We start from the raw sequence: 16,975 nt of genomic DNA, 5'->3' as shown, positions 1-16,975 counted from the left end.
GAAATAAAATTGGTTGTTCCTGCCCCCAAATATAACCATTTTTAAAGAATCCCCACTGAATTCCTCACATTATATAGATTTAACAGTTAGTGTTTTGGCGAGATCATTGAATAGGTTAATGTTTTAAATCTTAGAGATAATTAATATGAACAGATTGCTTAATTTATATACTTTGAATAAATTAAGGTATGTTGGATGTGTTTGACTACCTTCCCCAAGTAAACATTGTTGGTTAATAGAATATTCACCTAAATGGTGGTGGAAATAATATTCTCAAAGCACTGAATTTCACATTCTTTTTTTTTTTTCCCTCACTATCGTTGAAGGACTGGTTGTAGCTAAAATGATACATTGTGGTCTTTGATACAGATACCTGAACCATTTAAAGTTCAGGCTCATAAAGAAGACTTTTTTTGTCCTCTATTCTGGCTCTTTCCATGCCTCCCTTCCCCCAAACTGTTGGTTAGACAAATTAAAAGACCACATGAGGACTGGGCATGATGACTCACACCTGTAATCCCAGCACTTTGGGAGGCCAAGGTGGGTGGATCACTTGAGGTCAGGAGTTCAAGACCAGCCTAGCCAACATGGTGAAACCCTGTCTCTACTAAAAATACAAAAACGAGCTGGGTGTGGTGGCTTGCACCTGTAATCCCAGCTACTCGGGAGGCTGAGGCAGGAGAAATGCTTGAACCTTGGAGGCGTAGGTTGCAGTGAGCCGGGATTCCGCCACTGCACTCCAGACTGGGCAACAGAGTGAAACTCTGTCTCAAAAATAATAGGGGCCCAGGCCGGGCGTGGTGGCTCACGCCTGTAATCCTAGCACTTTGGGAGGCCAAGGCAGGTGGATCACCTGAGGTCAGGAGTTTGAGACCAGCCTGACCAACATGGAGAAACCCTGTCTACTAAAAATACAAAATTAGCCAGGCATGGTGGCGCATGCCTGTAATCTCAGCTACTAGGGAGGCTGAGGCAGGAGAATCGCTTGAACCTGGGAGGTGGAGGTTGCGGTGAGCCGAGATTGCGCCATTGCACTCCAGCCTGGGCAACAAGAGCGAAACTCAGTCTCAGAAAAAAAAAAATAATAATAATAATAGGGGCCTGGTGCGGTGGCTCACGCCTGTAATCCCAGCACTTTGGGAGGCCAAGGTGGGCAGGTCACAAGGTCAGGAGATCGAGACCATCCTGGCTAACACAGTGAAACCCTGTCTCTACTAAAAATACTAGCCAGACATGGTGGCGGGCACCTGTAGTCCCAGCTACTTGGGAGGCTGAGGCAGGAGAATGGCTTGAACCCGGGAGGCGGAACTTGCAGTGAGCTGAGATTGCGCCACTGCACTCCAGCCTGGGCGACAGAGCAAGATTCCATCTCAAAAATAATAATAATAATAATAATAATAAATAAAGACCACATGAGAAAAAAGTCAAGAACTAGACTATTTTAAGTTTTGTGAGAAGAGATGAATATAGAACAAACAACTACAGACTTCTCACTCTTTCCAAGTTTTGGTTTCCACATGTGTAACTATGGACATTAATCTTGGATTAGGTGGTAACAGTTAAGATAATACGGGTTAAAATACTTAACACCACATTTGCCACATAGAGAGTGCTCTGTAATGTTAGCTCTTTCCTTTTGTATATACAAACATTGATACTGTAGAGATACCCTAATGGAGAACTGTATTATTAAAAGATCAGGATACAGATGCCACAGGTCTGAACTATGAGAAAGAGGAGAAATAGATGAGAGAGAAAAGAGGTGGTAAAGGGAAGAGGACAGAGTATATATGTTAGAAAGGATGTGGTGGTGGTCCTTAGTTTCCTCCAAGTATGTAGGCTGCCTGCTTCAACTCAGAACTAGTCCTAACAGCCGTTGTATCTGGCATGGTGTTCTGTGCACTGTGAACCTAATGAACAATTACTCCCTTTGAATTTCAAGTCTTGACAGACCTCCTATTGTAATAGCAGATATACTTATGCTTCCAGGGAAGGAAGGCTTACTCTGGACATATTGCAAGGTAAGCAAGAGTACATAATTAGAGTATCATTTAAGGCAGAGTGCTGTGTAGGTTATAGGTCTCTCCCATCCTCCACACCAGTTGGACCCTTTCTTCACAGGGCTCGTTTTCTTTGAACTTGAGATTGAGGGTCGGCCCAGTACAGCACCACCCCCTGTCCTGGGATGGTACTTCATTGTTAAAAAAGTTAGTGTCAGCTTTGCAGCAGGGCTAAATGGTCTTCGATCCTATTTGAAGAGTAGGAAGGAGAAATTTGCCTTCCCACTGCTGGATCTGTTCAACTAAGAGGCTGGACAGTAGAAATTACTTCTCAGTCCAGCCTATTCTCTAGGGCTCTCAGAATAGAACCTTCTCCTAGGATACATTCTGTAGGTGTCTTTTAATTCTTCAGCAGCCTACTATCTTAGTGAGGGGGAGAAGGAATTAGGAAGGTTCAGGCTTTTTTTCCCCGGCAGGTTAGAAATTGAGAGTCTGAGGTTTCTCACTGGGTACTGTCCTCAGAGAGTATGATGAAGCTTCCTCTGATACGGTTTTATCTTATGCCATTTGACACACATCCTTGCCCACTCTCTTTACTCTTCTCACAATCCTTTCAGGTTCAGAGGACTTGACATTTTCAGGTGCCTGACAACTGGTTCTTGTCATACAGATAGCTCTGCATGTTGAGTTTGTACTCTTGTTTTCACATTTTCATTTGTTCTTCTAAGATCTCCTTTAGAAGAATGATCATAGTCAAAATAAAAGGTTCTTTTTGTTTTCCTGCCGTGTCTGTGACCTTATAAACTAGATTTTCCTCCAAAATACACATCTGGGTATATGAATATGAAGCCAGAAATGCACTTTTACTATTAACCAGTAAGCTAATGGGCTTCACCAAACATCTGCTGTGAGTTGGGCACTAGACATTTTGGAAGAAATATGTAATAAAATGAAAACATGATCTGCCACACAACCATGGAATGATAATATAAACCATTTTCAACTCCATATTAGTGAGTACAGAATAACACAGTACATGTTGAAGGGGATTTAGTATAAGCAGATGATTAAGGTCTTTTTTTTTTTTTTTTTTGGAGGCGGAGTCTCGCTTTCCCGCCCAGGCTTGAGTGCAGTGGTGCGATCGGCTTACTGCAACCTCCACCTCCCAGGTTCAGCTCAGCCTCCCGAGTAGCTGGGATTACAGGTGTGTCCCACCAAGCCTGGCTAATTTTTTCTTTTTTTTTTTGAGACGGTCTTGCTCTCTTGCCCAGGCTGGAGTGCAGTGGCGTGATCTCAGCTCACTGCAACCTCCACCTCCCAGGTTCAAGCGATTCTCCTGCCTCAGCCTCCCAAGTATCTGGGATTACAGGCACCCGCCACCACAGCCGGCTAATTTTTGCATTTTTTAGTAGAGACAGAGTTTTGCCATGTTGGCAAAGCTGGTCTCGAACTCCTGACCTCAGGTGATCCGCCCGCCTCGGCCTCCCAAAGTGCTGGGATTACAGGCGTGAGCCACCGCGCCTGGCCGAAATTCATCTTTTATTAAAAGGAGGTTGCAGTGAGCCGAGATCGTGCCACTGCACTCCAGCCTGGGCAACATAGCCAGTCTCTGTCTCAAAAAAAAAAGCCAATTATTCATCCATGGGCTTCAGTTTCCCCATCTGCTTCATGGGGGAACTAATGCTTTCTTCTTCTTTAAAAAAGGTAACATTGGCTGGGTATGGTTGCTCATGCCTGTAATCCCAGTACTTTGGGAGGTCTAGGCAGGTAGATCACTGAGGTAAGGAGTTCAAGACCAGCCTGGCCAACATGGTGAAAACCTGTCTCTACTAAAAATAAAAAAATTAGTCGGGTGTGTTGGCGCATGCCTGTAATCCCAGCTACTCGGGAGGCTGAGGCAAGAGAATCCCTTGAACCCAAGAGGCGGAAGTTGCAGTGAGCCAATACCAGCCTGGGCTATAGAGGGAGACTCTGTCTCAAAAAAAAAAAAAAAAAAAAAGGAAACTAGTTTTCTGAGGATGAGTAAGCATACATTTGACCCCCCCCATAACCTTATAACAGCTCTGTGAGGAAAGCTATTATTGCCATTTCATGGATGAAGAAATTAAAATACATACAGGGAGTAAATAGCTGCCTAATATCACAGCCTTTAGTAAGGGTCAGTGCCAGATTCTGTACTCACTTTTCTGATTTCAAAGCCTGTGGTGCTAATTTGTACAACACTACCTTGCCCTTTGGCAAGTATTTCTTTTGCTGAATAGAGACGTCTCCCATTCCCTTCTGAAAGGAAGACTCTTGTCCATGGAGATTTGTAATTTAGTAGGAGGAGCAGGTGTGCTGAGACTCAGGTGCAAATATTTAAAAGAAAACAGACATGCTATTTCCACCCTAGGAAGAACTTGGATACTGAACATGTTTATTCTTGACCAGCATCAGTGGAGAGAGAAATAACTTGTTGCAAAATCCCTCCCCAGGAGCTCATTCGTATATTAGAAAGATCTAAGTAGTGAAGTAATGAATCCCAAACACTGGTTGTGATTGCAGTCTCTTGCTTTGCACTGTTGTAAGAACACTAGAGAAATTTTCCAGCTTCAAAGCTGCTTCCTGGTGGAATATTCCACGGGGTTTGTGAAGATCTTTTAATTTTTCTTTTTAAGACTAATAATGCCTATCATTGTAGAAAAAGTGTACACACTCTACCAAATGTGTACATTTTTGTTTTAGATGACTGAGTAAATCTTTGTTCTCTGGGGGATAGAAAGCTAAAATGAACCTTTGTGAACTTTATTCTGAAAATGTTTGGACATCTGAGTTATTCTGTACCCTAGGGTGGAGGTTGCTGTAATGTCTCAGTAAGTTCCGGTCTTGGTATTTCTCCCATTTGGTAATAGCATCTGACTCTAAGGTCAATTGCATAAACTAATTTCAGGTAACTTTCCTAGTCCCTTTGAAGGGTAACAGAATCATCCCTCCTAATTTGATAGTCTAACTAAACCTTTTATAAAAGGCAGCCCCATCCACCTCCTAACATGCCTCATAGGTGGTAGTAGAGGGAGTGGGGTGGCATTAATGTGAGGATCAACAAAATTAAAATGACACTTCATAAGGGTTGGTTTTGTTTAGTGCTGGTTTTCTTAAGGTAAACGCCTAATAGTATGATGGTTTGAGCTTTTAGGTGCAGTGAAAGATGGGGACAGTTAGTCAATTTAAGGCACATTAGTTCCTCTCCAAGGACTGACAATTTGTTGTTGGTTTTTGTTTTGTTTTGTTTTTGAGGTGGAGTCTTGCTCTGTCTCCAGGCTGGAGTGCAGTGGTGCGATCTTGGCTCACCGCAACCACTGCCTCCCAGGTTTAAGCGATTCTTCTGCCTCAGACTCCCAAGTAACTGGTACTACAGGTGCGTGCCACCACATCCAGCTAAGTTTTGTATTTTTAGTAGAGACAGGGTTTCACCATGTTGGCCAGGATGGTCTCGATCTCTTGACCTCGTGATCCGCCTGCCTCGGCCTCTCAAAGTGCTGGGATTACAGGCGTGAGCCACTGTGCCCGGCCAGATTTTTTTATTGGTATTTTATTTGGTAGTTTAGAATAAATCTCTGGTGTTTGCTTAAAAAAAGAGTATATAGAGATGATGGTAGGAATTGGCCATTTATTCATTTTTCAAATGTTTCAGCACCACTATGTGCTAAAATGATTTTTGCCCTCAGGATGCTTATATACACTTGGGCTGGGCCTGGTGGCTCACGCCTGTAATCCCAGCACTTTGGGAGGCTGAGGTGGATGGAGAGGCCAGGAGTTCGAGACCAGTCTGGCCAACATGGCGAAACCCTGTCCGTACTAAAAATGCAAAAATTAGCCAGGCGTGGTGGTCCGTGCCTGTAATCCCAGCTACTTGGGAGGCTGAGGCAAGAGAATTGCTTGAACCCGGGAGGCGGAGGTTGCAGTGAGTCGAAATGGCGCCACTGTACTCCAGCCTGGGTTACAGAGTGAGACTCCGTCTCAAAAAAAAAAAAAAAGAAGCTTATATACACTTACTGTAAACAATGTGTTTCATTATTTGATACTTGGTGGAAGAGAAAAGAGAAGTTGGGTATCAGGTCCCTGTGAAGACTGGCCATAGGTTATATCAGAATACTGAACTCATGCCACACAAGTTTTAGAAAGGAATGAATTTCTATGGTTCTCCCTTATGATAAATTACAGAGTTTCCAGTGTTCTGGCCATATTATTTTTGGTATAGCTCTTTTGTTCTGTGGAAGATTTGGCAAGTCCTGTAATCCCATAAAGGTGACCATCATCTGCTACAAAAAATCAGCTCATACTTCAGGACCTAACAGGATTCAAATAAGACTTCAACCCCATCTGATATTACCTCTCTCCCCTCCCCATTTCTAGTTGGGCTGTGCTACTTCTTTCCAACTGGTACTACTGGTGGAGGGGAGGCAATAGTCAAGAACTAGAGCTCCATCTCATTACCATTTAGTGATCAGTTACTATCTGCTCTCCAAGCTAGGCACTTGACATATATGATCTCGTAGAATCGTCATGATCTTGTGAAGTAAGTAGAAACAGACCCACAGGGATTTGTGTGGTTTGCCTTCGGTCACACGGCCATTAAGTGATAGAGCTGGACGTGAGCCTGAATCTGGGCTCCTCCTATTCTGTTCCCATATTAACCCCATATCAAAAAGACCATCTTAGTTTAAAAGTTTAAACTTAGTTTTGCAAATTTGGGAGAAGAAAAATGGAAAACACACAGTGAATAAAACAATGACAGTTTTGGAAATGGAGTAGAAATTGAAGAGGAACTGATTGATTTTCAGGTGGTGATCCATGTAATACTGCTGGCTTAGTGACTTTCCCAGAAATGATCTGGCTGAGATTTATTTATTTATTTATTTATTTTTTTTTTTGAGGCGGAGTCTCGCTCTGTCGCCCAGGTTGGAGTGCAGTGGCTCGATCTCGGCTCACTGCAAGCCCCACCTCCCGGTTCACACCATTCTCCTGCCTCAGCCTCCCAAGTAGCTGGGACTATAGGCGCCCGCCACCACGCCCGGCTAATTTTTTTGCATTTTTAGTAGAGATGGGGTTTCACCCTGTTAGCCAGGATGGTCTCAATCTCCTGACCTCGTGATCCGCCCACCTTGGCCTCCCAAAGTGCTGGGATTACAGGTGTGAACCACTGCGCCTGGCCTCTGGCTGAGATTTAAATTGAACTTTGTGAGGCAGGCACAGATGGGAGCTTGAAAAGGGAAGTGGTGAAAAATTTGGCCATCCATAGCCTAGGCACAACCCAGCCATCAAACCCTGGGATGAAAGCTTCTTGGGGAGCATGTACTGTACATCCCAGTTAGGGAGTATAGTAAGTGTCTAAAACGTTCCTGGTCCTAACCTGAAAGTAGTTAACGTGATTTACAAGTGATGACTTGGATGGCAGAGTACTTGAGGGGGAGTGAGTGTTCGGGCTGGTAAAGTTGAGTATCTCTGAGCTGTCACAATTCATTATGGTTGTATTATAGCTAGGTTGTCTTAGGTTTTGGGGGTTTTTTGATTTTTGTTTTTGTGCTGCTATAACAGAATACCACAGATTGGTGTTCTGGTAAGGGCCTGCTCTCTGCTTTTAAGATGGCACCTTGAACGCTGCATCCTTTGTTGGGGAGGAACACTGTTCCTCTCATGGCAAGAGAACAAAAGAGAGATGGCCCACTACTTATAAGCACCTTATTTTATCTTTTTTGTGTGCGCGTGTGACTGTAGCTCTCAGGTCTTATAAGCACCTTATTTTAAATAGCAGCATGAATCTATTCATGAGGGCAGAGCCCTCATAACCTAAACACATCCCATATGCCCCACCTTTCAATACTATTGCAGTGGGGATTAAGTTTCCAACACATGAATTTGGGGGGACACCTTCAAACCATAGCATAGGGTAAATGCAGCAAGCAACTGCTCTGGGTTCTTCTTTGGGTGGAGGTGAGGTTGTGGAGGCTTGTTACCTTCAGCAGACCTAGAGATGACCCTGTGAAGAAAGCAAGCCAGATGCAGTGATTCTCAACCCTAGTTCTGCATTAGAATCTTGCGTATTTGAGGCCGGGCACAGTCGCTCACACCTGTAATCCCAATTCTTTGGGAGGCCAAGGCAGACAGATCACTTGAGGTCAGGAGTTCGAGACCAGCCTGGCCAACATGGTGAAACCCTGCCTCTACTAAAAATAGCCAGGCATTGTGGCGCGTGCCTGTAACCCTAGCTGCTTGGGAGGCTGAGGCAGGAGAATTGCTTGAACTGGGGAGGCAGAGGTTGCAAAGATCAGAGATGGCGCCACTGCACTCCAGCCTAGGAGACAAGAGCGAGACTCTGTCTCAAAGAAAAGAATGAGCTGGGCACGGTGGCTAAAGCCTGTAATCCCAACACTTTGGGAGACTGAGGTGGGTGGATAATTTGAGATCAGGGGTTCGAGACCAGCCTGGCCAACATGGCAAAACCCCATCACTACTAAAAATACAACAATTAGCTGGGCGTGGTAGTGGGCGCCTGTATCCCAGCTACTTGGGAGACTGAGGCAGAAGAATCGCTTGAATCCAGCAGGCGAAAGCTGCAGTGAGCCGAGATCACACCACTGCACTCTAGCCTGGGTGGCAGAGCGAGACTCTGTCTCAGAGAAAAAAAAAATCTTTCATATTTCAAAATTGAGACTGTCTCAACCAAAATCACCACCACCCTCACTCTCCCTATTCAGAAACTATTGAGTCAGGATGGAGGAAGAAGGGATCTTTTGTGTCTGAGCATGTATTCTTTTATTTTGCTTCTTTAGAAAGCTCTAAAAGGATTCAGGGCTGGGAGGTATGCAAACTGAAGTGTTCTTGAGCATTGTTGATGATGGTGAACGTTAAGATCCTTGTGGGTCAGGCGGGCACGGTCGCTTGCGCCTATAACCTTAGCTGCTCAGTGAGTCTGAGGTGGGAGGAGTGTTTGGGCCCAAGAGTTCGTGACCAGCCTGGGCAGCCTTGTGAGATCCTATCTCGAAAATAAAAAGAAAAATTAGCTGAGCGTGGTGGTGCGTACCTGTAGTCCCAGGCTAGGGTGGGAGGATCACTTGAACCCAGGAGTTTCCAGGTTACAGTGAACTGTGATTGTGCCACTGCATTCCAGTCTGGGTGACAGAGCAAGACCCCATCTCTAAAAAAATTATCTTTCTACTTGAGTTTTGTTTGGGATTTATTTGGTTTAGTTCTGTTACAATTCCTTTTTTTCACCTGTTTGATTTTTCAGAAGTTAACCCTCTGGGTGAAGCATTGATGAAAGCTTTGATAAGCCAAAGTACCCCTAAAACCAATGAGAACAAGAAGAGAATCTGAGTGCAGAGGCCCCTGGGAGCTTTGAGGGATACATTGCTGTATGTTGTCTCTTGTTTTGCCCAGTTTTTACAACCTGCATGTGACACATTGCTGTACCCCATGATTCACTAGTTCTTTGATTTCGGAAGAGGAGTATAGGGATAGTAGAAAAACGAAGGAAAACTATTACAGTTAAAGCAGGTTGTAGATTGCCTGTGTAGCCAGCATCTCCTTAGTGAGAGCTTTATTTTTCATTTTCCCCTGAAGGGTGTTCACTTTAAAAGACATGGAAGTATTCAGCTTCCTTAATTTTATTTTAGGTGTTTACACAAACTGGTCTAACAACTTTGATTGACTTGCAGGAGTGAGGGTAAATGAACGTTTATCTTGTTTGGAAACTTTACTGGAAAAACGTTAATCTGCTTTTTTTTTTGTTTGTTTGGTTTTGGTTTTTGTTGGTTTTGTTTTTGTTTTTTGAGATGGAGTCTCGCTCTGTCACCCAGGCTGGAGTGCGATGGCGGGATCTTGGCTCACTGCAACCTCTGCCTCCCAGGCTCAAGCCGATTCTCCTGCTGGGATTACAAGCATGCACTACCACGCCCAGCTAGTTTTTGTATTTTTGGTAGAGATGGGTTTCCTCATGTTGGCCAGGCTGGTCTCAAACTCCTGACCACAGGTGATCCACCTGCCTCGGCTTCCCAAAGTCCTGGGATTACAGACATGAGCCACCATGCCCGGCCCAGTCTGCTTGTATTAAACCTAACATACAAAACATCAGAAGTTATTAAAGTACCCTTTAAATTTTTAAAGTGAAAGCCATCCATTTAATAATCTGCATTTCCCCTCCCTAGTCAGGTGTCTTATTTTAAAGGTAAATTCAGAAACTTAATGTTTCCCCCATAGAAGGTAGGGGGAGGGGGCATGCAGGGAAACTAGTGAAAGGTAATTTTTTGCACCTAATTCAAAAGGAATAAGAAGCCAAGACCAAGTTTCAAGTTTTGTTTCATTTATCAACTTTGTAGAAATCTACCAAACAAAAAACAATTCTTAGGCAAGCTACACTTTTGAGCCATTTTTTAAAGTGGAATCCTATAACAAGATTACATTCTTAGGTGTATTTGCTCCTTGGTCCTCTGGAATGTTACATGGATATGGAATGTAAGGTTGCCCAACTGGACTATACAATAGGGTTGCTTAATGAATGTTTATCTTCTTAAACTATCAGCAGTGGAAAGTAAGTAGCTGCTTATCTTAAGGTCATTGCTTTGCCCTCCACATCATTATCTTATTTGAAGGGTTGCTGTAAGGCATTTTGAGTTCTCTCAGTTAATTTGTCCCAAATTTCTCCCCTCTTTAGCCTTAAACTTTCCAAATCTTTGGGGTTTGTTGCCTGTTCTTCCTCAGCTCTGAGCCTTTACCTTTGCCATCCGTTTTCATTCCATTCCCTGCCGACTGCATCTTAGGAAACTATTCTCTGTAAGTCAGAGCATGTCGGCTTTTTAAAAAAACCAACACCTTTTAAGAAAAAACTTCCAGCCGGGCATGGTGGCTCACGCCTGTAATCCTAGCACTTTGGGAGGCTGAGGCGGGCGGATCACCTGAGGTCGGGAGTTCGAGACCAGCCTGACCAACATAGAGAAACCCCGTCTCTACTAAAAATACAAAATTAGTCAGGCGTGGTGGCACATACCTGAAACCCCAGCTACTCAGGAGGCTGAGGCAGGAGAATGGCTTGAACCCAGGAGGCGGAGGTTGCAGTGAGGTGACATCGTGCCACTGCACTCCTGCCTGGGGAACAAAAGGGAAACCCCCTCTCAAAAAAAAAAAAGAAAAGAAAGAACTTCCTACAAACCCCTAGGGTTGTAGGCCCCTTGAGAATTGGCTTACCAAGCATAAGCCAGTAAAATTGGTACTCAAGTGTTTTCCCCATCTTTTATCTCTTCGTATTCTCCCTGTGCATGAGTGGACCCCTGTGTCAGGTAGGTGGCACCTACAGTCTAGATTGTGATGGAAGTTCTGTTTAGTTGCCCAGTGTTTCCAGTCTCTCCCAAAGCAAATATCTTTTCTCTCCATTGGCATGTATGTAGAGTTTGACATAACTCCAGAAGGAATTATCAAAAAGGTTTTTTGGAAATTACAGTTTAGAAGCCTAGCAAGTGTTTGTGATGATAACTGAAGCAGTGTATCATAAATTTCCTTGATTCCGTGGTTTGGCCAGAATGCTTGCTCCCCTATCCAAGGGGTGGCAGCAGAGCACACACCATACTGTCCTGTGTACTGTCTTTGATTAGCTTGTAATTTATTGGGGAAAATAGCACAGAAGTTTATGAACCAGCCTTCAAGGTAGACACCCAAACAGAATTCTGATTTTTGGATATGTAACTTTGGCTGCCAATCTGAGAGTAGCTATTTTTGATAGTGGGAGGACTGGACAGCCAGCTCATCTAGTTAGAAAGAAAACTGTTTTCTGGGCCGGGTACAGTGGCTCACACCTGTAATCCTAGCACTTTGGGAGGCCAAGGCAGGTGGATCATGAGCTCAGGAGTTCCAGACCAGCCCGACCAACATGGTGAAACCACATCTCTACTAAAAATACAAAAATTAGAAGGCCAGGCATGGTGGCTCATGCCTGTAATCCCAGTACTTTGGGAGGCTGAGGTGGGCGGATCACAAGGTCGGGAGATCGAGACCATCCTGGCTAACATGGTGAAACCCCATCTCTACTAAAAATACAAAAAATTAGCTGGGTGTGGTTGCATGCACCTGTAGTCTCAGCTCCTCGGGAGGCTGAGGCAGAAGAATTGCTTGAACCCAGGAGGCAGAGCTTGCAGTGAGCTGAGATGGCACCACTGCACTCCAGCCTGGGCAGCAGAGCGAGACTCCATCTCAAAAAAAAACAATAGCTGTTGGGCATGATGGTGCATGCCTATAATCCCAGCTACTCCAGAGGCTGAGGCAGGAGAATTGCTTAAACCTGGGAGGCGGAGGTTGCAGTGAGCCAAGATCGTGCCACTGTACTCCAGCCTGAGCAACAGAGCAAGACTCCATCCTTGGGGGGCAGGGGGTAGGCGGGAAGAAAACCATTTTCTGCCTGGAAAACCTGTGGAATTAACCACTAGGAGAAAACTTCCAGGGCAAGAGGTCCTGTTAATGAGATCCCTTCCCAATGCAAATACCGAAGACACTATAGTACACATTTATGAAATTTTGCTTTATGGAAATAAGCTTTCTAGGACCCAATTTGAGATATTTTCATGTTTTAAACACCTGTAGTTAAAAGCTAATATAGGGGGTTTATTTTCGTTCCCCTCACAGTGCTGCTTCTGTTCTTACTAGTCACTTAACACGTAAGCCCATTTAATTTGACTCTGTAACCAGCTTTCTGATTTCTTTTTCTTGCCAGCTTCCACTGGACTCTGGATAGGTGAGATTCTATTAAAGCTGGCATATTGGGCTACTGTGAGATGATGCACTCTCAGTAATTAGGGGAAAGTTTAGATGGTTCTGGCAGTCTAACTACAATATTAAACTTATTATAATACCCTTTAAGGGTATAGATCCAATAATCTATAAGGATCTCAGGAAGTAACTTTCTTACAGTCTCGTGAAATATCAGATAGAAACAGTTTATAAAGTGATAACACTTTTTTTTTTTTTTTTTTTTAAACGGAGTCTCACTCTGTTGCCCAGACTGAAGTGAGTGGCGTGATCTCTGCTCACTGCAACCTCTGTCTCCCAAGTTCAAGCGATTCTCCTGCCTCAGCCTTCAAAGTAGCTGGGATTATAGGCGTGTGCCACCACACCCAGCTAATTTTTGTATTTTTAGTAGAGATGGGGTTTCACCATCTTGGCCAGGCTGGTCTCGAACTCCTGACCTCAGGTGATCCACCCGCCTCGGCCTCCCACAGTGCTGGGATTACAGGTATGAGCTACCGCGCCTGGCCAGGTGATACTGCATTTTTTAGTGTGCTTCGGTTCATATCAGATCAGCCTTTGCCTTCAAGATGTAAGTCAGCTCAATTTATACTGGTAGCTATTGTACTAAAGCCAGCCTTTAGATCAGGTCAGGGCAGATTTGGGATTTCTAGTTTCCCATATGTTGTAGATTTGATTCTGTTTATACTGCTGCTTGTTCTCCTTATAAAATTATTAATAGGCCAGACATGGTGGCTCACGCCTGTAATCCCAGCACTTTGGGAGGCTGAGGCAGGCGGATCACGAGGTCAGGAGTTTGAGACCAGCCTGGCCAACATAGTGAAACCTCATCTCTACTAAAAATACAAAAATTAGCCAGGCGTGGTGGCACACGCCTGTACTCCCAGCTACTTGGGAGGCTGAGGCAGGAGAATTGCTTGAACCCAGGAGGTGGAGGCTGCAGCAAGCCAAGATCGCCCCACTGCACTCCAGCCCGGGTGACAGTGTGAGACTTCATCTCAAAAAAAAAAAAATTATTAATAGTAAGCTGGTTTTTCTTAACATGATAAAATTAGAATTTATTAATAATTTAGTAAAAACACAAATTACTACTTCTCGGGAAAACATGCTTTGGCTTTTATGGGGGAAACTGTCAGGTTGAGACCAAGAGACATTAAAAGAAATATCCTGGGTCCTATTATTTTTAGTCATGATGAATGTATTTTGTATACCATCTTCATATAATAAAATTAACTTCCAAAAATGTAAAAAAGAAAAAAAAAGGAAAGGAAGGAAGAAAAGAAAGAAAGAAATATCCTGGCCAGGCACGGTGGCTCATGCCTGTAATCCCAGCACTTTGGGAGGCCAAGGCGGGCGGATCACGAAGTCAGGAGATCAAGACCATCCTGGCCAACATGGTGAAACCCCATCTCTACTAAAAATACAAAAATTAGCCGGGTGTGATGGCGTGTGCCTGTAGTCCCAGCTACTGGGGAGGCTGAGGCAGGAGAATTGCTTGAACCCAGGAGGCAGAGGCTACAGTGAGCCGAGATCGCACCACTGCACTGCAGCCTGGTGACAGAGCAAGACTCCGTCTCAAAAAAAAAAAAACAGAAAGAAATTTTTTTTTTTTTTTAAGAGGCACAGTTTCACTCTGGTTTCCAGGCTGAAGTGCAGTGGTGTGATCACGGCTCACTGCAGCCTCAACCTCTAGGGCTTAGGTAATTCTCCCACCTCAGTCTCCCAAGTTGCTGAGATTACAGGCACATACCACCATACTTGCCTAATTTTTGTAGAGACAGGTCTCACTATATTTTTTTGGTTTTTGGTTTGTTGTTTTGTGACAGTCTCGGTCTGTCACCCAGTCTGGAGCGTAGTGGCACGATTTGGGCTCACTGCAACCTCCATCTCCCAGGTTCAAGCGATTCTCGTGCCTCAGACTCCCAAGTAGCTGGAATTACAGGCGTGTGCCACCATGCCCAACTTTTTTTTTTTTTTTTTGAGACAGAGTCTCACTCTGTCACCCAAGCTGGAGTGCAGTGGCACAATCTCGGCTCACTGCACCGCAACCTCTGCCTCCCAGGTTCAAGCAGTTTTCGTGCCTCAGCCTCCAGAGTAGCTGGGATTACAGGCATGAGCCACCACGCCTAGCACACCCAGCAACTTTTTGTATTTTTAGTAGAGGTGAGGTTTCACCATAGTGGCTAGGCTGGTCTTGAACCCCTGGCCTCGAGTGATCTGCCTGTCTCAGCCTCCCAGAGTGCTGGGATTGCAGGTGTGAGCCACCATGCCCAGCCAGGGTCTCACTACATTTCACAGGCTGGTCTCAAAACTCCTAGGCGCAAGCAGTTCTCCTGCCTCAAGCCTCCCAAAGTGCTGGGATTACCAGTGTGAGCCACCTCGCCCAGCCTTTCCCCTTTAAAGTGCATTATTTCACTGTTTTTCCAGAGTTGTGCAACCACTAATTTTAAAATATTTTCCTTAAAAAAAGAAAAACAGTATTTCCATCAACCTAAAAATCCCTGTACCCTTTAACAATCACTTTGCATTCCTCCCTCTCCTCAGCCCCTGGCAACCACTAATCTACGTTTGTCTCTCTGGAATGCCTATTGTGAACATTTTGTGTAAATGGAACTATACAATATGTGGTGTTTTTTTTGTTTTGAGACAGTCTCACTCTGTTGTCAGGCTGGAGTGCAGTGGCACGGTCTCGGCTCACTGCATCCCCCACCTCCCGGGTTCAAGCGATTCTCCTGCCTCAGCCTCCCCAGTAGCTGGGACTACAGGCACACGCCACCACGCCCGGCTAATTTTTTTGTTTTTTCCTTGAGACGGAGTCTAGCTCTGTCATCCAGGCTGCAGTGCAGTGGCTCGATCTCGGCTCATTGCAACCTCCGCCTCCCGGGTTCAAGCGATTCTCCTGCCTCACCCTCCTGAGTAGCTGAGATTACAGGCACACGCCACCACGCCCGGCTAATTTTTGTATTTTTAGTAGAGACGGGGTTTCACCATGTTGGTCAGGATGGTCTCGGTCTCTTGACCTCGTGATCCGCCCACCTTGGCCCCCCGAAATGCTGGGATTACAGGCGTGAGCCACTGTGCCCTGTCTACAATATGTGTTCTTTTGTGACAGTTTTTACTTGATGTAGTGTAAGGGTTTGTTTGTTTGTTTGTTTGTTTGTTTGTTTTGAGACGGAGTCTTGCTCTTTTCGCCCCAACCGGACTGCAGTGGCGCTATCTTGGCTAACTGCAAGCTCTGCCTCCCGGGTTCACACCATTCTCCTGACTCAGCCTCCTGAATAGCTGAGACTACAGGCGCCTGCCACTGCGCCTGGCTAATTTTTTGTATTTTTAGTAGAGACGGGGTTTCACCATGTTAGCCAGGATGATCTCGATCTCCTGACCTTGTGATCCTCCTGCCTCAGCCTCCCAAAGTGCTGGGATTACAGGCATGAGCCACCACACCTGGCCAATGTAGTGTAAGTTAATGCAATATGTCATTTATTTTATTGCTGAATAGTTTTTCAGCATATGAATGTACCACATTTTGATTATTCATTTATCAGTTGGACATATGGGTTGTTTCTTTTTTTCGTTTGTTTTGGTTTTTTTTTACTATTATGAATAATGCCTCCATGAACATTGAAGCACAAATTTTTGTGTGTTACATATTTTGTCAGTTCTCTTGGGTATCTAACTAAGAGTAGAGTGGTTGGGTCATATGGTAACTCTGTGTTGAAACTCCTAAGGACTGCCAGACTGTTTTCTGGAAGTATTGTACCACTTAACATTCCCAACAGCATTGAATCAAGATTTTGATTTCTTCACATGCTATGTCTTTGTAGAAATGTCTCCTCACACCCTTTGCCCATTTTTTATTTGGGTTTTTTGTTGATGAATTATGAGTTTTTACATATTCTTTATATTCTTTACATAAATCTTAAGAGATAATATGATTTGCATATATTTTCTCCCATTCTGTGGGTCTTTTTACTTTCCTAATGCTATCCTTTGAAGTCCAAAGGTCGGTTTTTGGGTTTTTTTTTGAGAATGAAAGCAAGTTGATTAGAGAAGTAAAAAAAAAACAAAAAAACAAAAAACAAGAGAATGGCTACTCTGTAGAGCAGCCTAAAAGTTTTTAATTTTGAAATCCACTTGATGTAGATCATCTAATATTTTAAATAGTCGTTTATCCATGTTGTGACTAAACTAAGAAAAATCAGGAT

The 16,975-nt window shown here is 44.2% G+C and overlaps 1 protein-coding gene across 4 annotated transcripts in view; it reads left to right on the top strand.

The window, feature by feature from the left end:
- The window catches only part of ETF1 (eukaryotic translation termination factor 1), a 36,632-nt gene that overhangs the window by 4,283 nt on the left and 15,374 nt on the right, over nt 1–16,975 (top strand). Inside the window, exon 1 of one of the 4 annotated variants that reach the window (XM_016953898.4) lies at nt 9,271–9,394. The exons of the other annotated variants lie outside the window; for them this stretch is intronic. The gene's annotated coding sequence lies outside the window, so the exon portion shown is untranslated. Of the gene's footprint in view, nt 1–9,270; nt 9,395–16,975 lie in introns of those variants that run through there. 4 annotated transcript variants of the gene reach the window in all.

This window comes from Pan troglodytes, chromosome 4, assembly GCF_028858775.2.
Source record: "Pan troglodytes isolate AG18354 chromosome 4, NHGRI_mPanTro3-v2.0_pri, whole genome shotgun sequence".
Lineage (NCBI taxonomy): Eukaryota > Metazoa > Chordata > Mammalia > Primates > Hominidae > Pan > Pan troglodytes.
The sequence above is the reverse complement of the archived record's forward strand: the minus strand, read 5'-3'. Positions and strand labels throughout refer to the sequence as shown.